The sequence below is a fragment of the Arachis stenosperma genome, chromosome 8 (assembly GCF_014773155.1).
Source record: "Arachis stenosperma cultivar V10309 chromosome 8, arast.V10309.gnm1.PFL2, whole genome shotgun sequence".
In the NCBI taxonomy this organism is placed as follows: domain Eukaryota; kingdom Viridiplantae; phylum Streptophyta; class Magnoliopsida; order Fabales; family Fabaceae; genus Arachis; species Arachis stenosperma.
Window position 1 is genome coordinate 40,173,386 of NC_080384.1, and position 5,572 is coordinate 40,178,957.

The following is a 5,572-nucleotide window of genomic DNA, read 5'->3' on the forward strand; positions in this document are numbered from 1 at the left end:
ATCGGCCACTAGGGACAGGCATTCATCATATGCATACTATGTGAATTGTTTGAGATTGCCTATTTGACTGCATATTACTTGCTAATTGTCTAAATGTCTTAACTGCTCCTATTTGTATATTCTTTGTCTGATATAACTGTGTTTGCTATAATATACTCCTGCTGGTGGTTGGGAGGTTTGAAGAAATTGGAAAGGGAAGTATTAGTTAGACTGAAGAATCTTTAGTCAGATGCCCTTATATGGTTTAGCTTGTTTATAAGCTTTGATATTATCTGGAGGAAGTTCTAGGATTGCCTTTGGCTTTCCTCTATTATTATGTATTATATATGTGGAAGCTGTTACCATGCTAGGGACCTCTGGTTCTCACCCATGCGGATTTTGTGGTTTTCAGATGCAGGACGTACGGTTTTCCGCTGAGGCATGCTGGAGACTTCTAGATTTGCGAAGATTCCTTGTTCTTGGGGACCTTGTTTCAGTTTATATGTCTTGCTTAGATACTTTTATCTCCATTAAATAATACAAACTGTGATGACTCCTCTTATGGGAGATTTTGGAGAATAGGTTTTATGTATTTGTGTCCCTTTGGGTTTCCTTTGGGGTTTTCATTATTTTATCATATGTATATATTGCTATGCTCGGACCGGTTATCTTCACAGCCGGATCTTGAGTCTTGATATTCCTGTTTTTGACACTCCTATGTATATATATAATCTCGCGTTGGTTTATCCTTGTTCGTTACGTTATCGATCGGAGTGTTGCGCTTTTGAGTTGCGTTTTTTTTTGTTTACCCCTTTTTCTACAAAGGCTCCTAGTTATAATCACTCATTCATACTACTATACATACTAAATTTTTATTTTTAGAGGTCGTAATACTTTGCCATCTCTGAATTATGACTTAAGCATAAGACTCTGTATGGTAGGGTGTTACAATAAAACTATCATAGAATCCAAAAAAAAAAAGAGGTAAACAGAAGTGAGGGGTGTTTTTGATGTTGACATGGATGAAATTGAAAAAAAATTAGAAAAAAATTATATTTTTAAATTTTATCATTATTATTTTTGTTAAAAAAAGTATTTTAGTTTTAAAGATTATTTTAAAACAAACTTTAGTTTTAGGGACAATTTTTTAAATGCAAAAAAAATGTCAAAGACAATTTTAATGTTTGGTCAAAATTATAGAGACTAAAATTATAAGAGTAATTATTTAAATTAGTCTCCAAAAATTTTAAAGCGAATATTTTAGTCTAAAAAAAATTAATACACAGATCAATTCTCAATATTATTTTATTAGACATAATAATCTTCCGTCCATTTTACTTTTACTATGTGTCAACTTTTATTATTATTAACTTAGTTTTGTGAATGTGGATGATGACACTAGCATATTAATACACTCTTTTCGTGAAAAATAAATAAAGTGAATAATTATACTTTGAAATCCAAATTAAAACATTTTCTTTTAATATGAACATGCTTTTTAAAATAGGATATCTTCTAATTATATTAAATCAAAATTATCAAATAGTTTTAACTTTAAATTTTTTTTGTAGAATAATCTCTAATAATTTTATTGAACATTATTATTATTATTATTATTGTTATTATTATTATTATTAAGGTTAAATAATTTTTTCGTCCTTAAAGTATTGGGTCAAAATAAAAATCATCTTCGACCTTTTTTTCTTATCAAAATCATCCTCAACGTTACAAACATTATAAAATCATCCTATTGTCCATAAACAATATTTTTTTGATGATTTTACCCTTAAAAAAACCATTCCCCTTACCACTAACCTCCAACCCCCTTCTTCTTCTTCTCTCTCTCTCTCTCTATCTATATCTCTCTCTCTCTAGATTCTTAATCTCCCTCATCACTAACTCCTAATTACAAAATAAATCAACAATCCAACAACAATAACAATCACAAAATAAATCAATAATTCATTAATAGCAACAATCACAAAATTAGCAACAACATAAATTAAAAAATTTTAAAAGGAAAAACTCATGTATACGTTCTTCAAAAATTAAAAAGAAAAAGAAAAAAAGAAGAACGAAGAAGAGAGAAAGAGAAAAAGGGAAGAATATTGAAATCGCAGCGTCTCCTTCTTCCATTTTCTGCCTCTGTCATTTACTCTCCACCCTCAACACTCCTCTCACCTCCATCCACCACAAGAAATTACTAGAATAGCGACCAATTTAACGACCGATTTAGTAACCGATTTTTGTGGTCGCTAAAACCTTGGTCGCTAATTAGAAAATAGCGACCAATTTCGGTCGCTAACCGTTAGCGACCAATTTTTTTAACAAAGCTACCAAACCCCTCACCAAAGAGTATCAGTCGCTAACATAAGCGGTCACTAAATGGCGACCAACTCTTCCGTCGCTGAATCAGTCACTGATGAAATCAGTTGTCGATGCCTAATTTAAAAATCTAAAATTGGTTGCTAATTCCTTAACTAAAAAGCTAAATTGATCGCTAAAGCGGTCACTGTTCCTAATCTTATAATTATAGATTTTTACTAATTTCATATTTACCACTATTAAAACTTAATTTCATAAATATTTATATTTTTACAAAATATAAAAAGTATCAAATATAGATCAATTTTTCAAATAAATACCAAACACATTCACAATGTCTATATAGAAATAAAATTTAAAATATTAAAAATTTCTAAATACATTAAATTTATGATCCACAATCTAGACTAAAAATAAAAATAATTCATGAATAACATAATTCTGCTCTATTCATGAATAATTAGTATAGTTCAACAATTTTTATACTAATTTTGTTTTTTTTTTTTATTTCTTCACTGCTCTTGGGACTACAACCAATACAAAGTTACAAACCACAACAGGCACAACTTTATTCTTTACCATGGTTGCCAAAACACTGTCGCAAAAAAAAAATGGAAAATGAATGAACTTCACTTAAACCAATTCAATTCAAGTTTCAAATCATGTTCAAAATTCAAAAGTTTCACAAGAAAACAGGTTTCAACAGAGAACTCAGTTCCTAAAAAATGAAAGATCGAAGCCACGTCACTGATCACTATAGCAATTTAAATCTTTTAAAGTTTGATAACAATATTTTTATAAGTACAGTAAAGAATTTATAAAAAAAAAAAAATTAGTTGATAAGTTTATAGTTAATTGAAAAAATGATACCATGCGGTCATCTTGTATACCATCTTTTTAAGATAATTCTAAAGGAATTTCACTCGCGAAAGCTTTAAGCAAAACAAAAATATGGTATTATTGTAATTATCAAATAAAACAAGAAACGAAAAAAAGGAAACAACTGAAATAGATTGTAGCCCATTATCATTGTACTATAAGCTTATACTATCTTTATTATAGATCGCTGTTCTCCATAATATACATCTATAGCAAAACTAGTATAAATAATTAAATATCTAAATAAGTATCAAACACTACACCTTAATGCAACATTTACACTGGCATTACATCAAATATCCTATGAAGAAACAAAGAAAGATGATGCAAATAAGTGAAAATTTTCTATTTTTGGTTTCTAGTCTTTTAGACATGCAATGCTGCTTCTGAAAACACAGCAAAACATGACAAACAAGAACCAAGTAGAATTTAGAGTTTATGCAATTTACTCTAAATGATTAAGAACAACAAACTTTGTTACACCACCTCCATATATGCCTCATGCAGAGTATACAATCCTACAAAATGTGCTAATTACAATATTACCAACATGGATACAACTTCAGAAACATGAGATGATTGTCGCATAACGGTAAATTTTTCTACCTTTCTTCAAGCAACTGTCGAATGCTTGGCTTCAAGGATATCCAAAGCTTCAACTTCATCACTTCCTCCCCTGTTTTACATTACAAGAAACGAACCAAAAAATCAAGTAGTTAGATCATAGACTCGTGCTTTCTAGGAAATCGACAACAAAAAATAACAATCAATGATTATTCACTCAATTAGGACAAGAAAATTTCAGAGTATGAATTATAAAAACCAAATTTCGCTATAGAAGCTTCACTCGTACCTAATCAAAACCAGCAATAGCATAATTTACCAGCAACAACATAATTTACAAACCTTCTTTAAACAACTGGATTTTTTTATTTTTCACTACTCTAATTCCTCATATATTTGAAGGCATAGTTACATGAATATTTTAAATGTGGCGCACGTACTAGAACGTATTGTGTTTCATGTAACTATGATTGAAGGTTTGTGTAACACATAGGGTTCAAGCTGCAGAAACGGAATAATTACCGGATATTAGAGTCGTTTTGTTGTGGATTGGTCACCACTTTGTTATGGTTATTCCTCCTTTCATGTGTTCCACTGCACAAGGCTGAAATAGTAATAATAGTAACGGTTAATCAGCAGAGATGCATGTAGTAAAGGTGGCATTAGGATTCAGCAGTTCAACGAGTAATAATGAGAAGGGGAAAGGTACCGGGAGGAAGAGGAGGAGGAGAGTTGCATTTGGTGACAGATTTGTTGAAGTTGTTGGAAGAAGACGAGTTGGTGCGATCGAGAGAGGGTATCGTCGTCTTCTCCAGTTCGCACCTTTCATTTCCATTTTCACTTTGTCGAGCAATTAGGGGAAAAAAACTAAACCTAACAGAATGGACCGGATTCGGCGATTAGGAGGGTACCTGTTTGAAGACGACGAAGACGGCGCCAAGATCTCAACGATGAAGGCGACGACACCGAGACTGCAAAAGAAGACGGTGAAGAGACCTCAGGAAATGGCGCCAAGACCGCAGAAGATGACGCCGACGAGATTTCAGGAGACGGTGGCGAGACGCAAAAGACGGCAACGAAGAGGACGACAATATTGCTCGGAAACACCAATGGTATTTGATTGGAGAAGATGAGAATGGTGTGAGTGAGGTAGGGTTAGGGAAGATAATTCAAATAATATATATTTTTTTTAATTAGCGACCGAATTAGCTACTAGTATCTTGGTGACCGATTTAGCGACCAAACAATTGTTTACTCTTTTTACTGCAAAATCGGTCGCTAAAATAAACGACCGATTTTGTGACCAACTGTCCCAAATATGTTACTTTTGTTTTGGTTGCTAATTCGGTCGCTAAATCAAAAGATAGCGACCGATTCTAGCGACCGATTTTATTTTGGTTGTATTTAAAATTTATTGGTCGTTAATTCGGTTGCTATTAGCGACCGAATTTGTTAGCCGCTAAAATCGGTCGTTGAATATAATTTAGCGACCAATATTTTTTTAGTCCTAAAAATTCTATATCGGTTGCTAAATCGGTCGCTATTAGCTACCAATTTTTTCAGTCTCTAAAATCGGTTGTTATTCTGGTACTTTCTTGTAGTGATCACACCACTGCCTTGGCCCTTTCTTCTCTTACTACAACAAAACCATCACAAGTTTAACCTTAACTCTGCCCAAAATCAACAATATCAACAGAGACAAAAAAAAAGTAAATCAAAGAAAAATGATACAGAAGAAAGAAAATTAAAAAAATAAAAGAATGAAGAATAAATTGAAATCCATTAAATCAAGTAAAAGGAAGAAAAAATACAGCAAAAATTTGGC

The 5,572-nt window shown here is 32.0% G+C and overlaps 1 long non-coding RNA gene across 2 annotated transcripts; it reads right to left on the reverse strand.

Annotated features, from left to right (window-relative positions):
- Positions 1–3,378: 3,378 nt before the first annotated feature.
- Positions 3,379–4,882, reverse strand: LOC130946698 (uncharacterized). Of its 2 annotated transcripts, XR_009072341.1 has the most exons (4): positions 4,659–4,882; positions 4,457–4,587; positions 4,270–4,351; positions 3,379–3,859 (listed from the first exon to the last, which is right to left on the reverse strand). It is a non-coding gene; the product is annotated as an uncharacterized LOC130946698 (long non-coding RNA). The 2 variants fall into 2 exon arrangements; XR_009072340.1 differs by having other exon boundaries at positions 4,457–4,882.
- Positions 4,883–5,572: the final 690 nt, after the last annotated feature.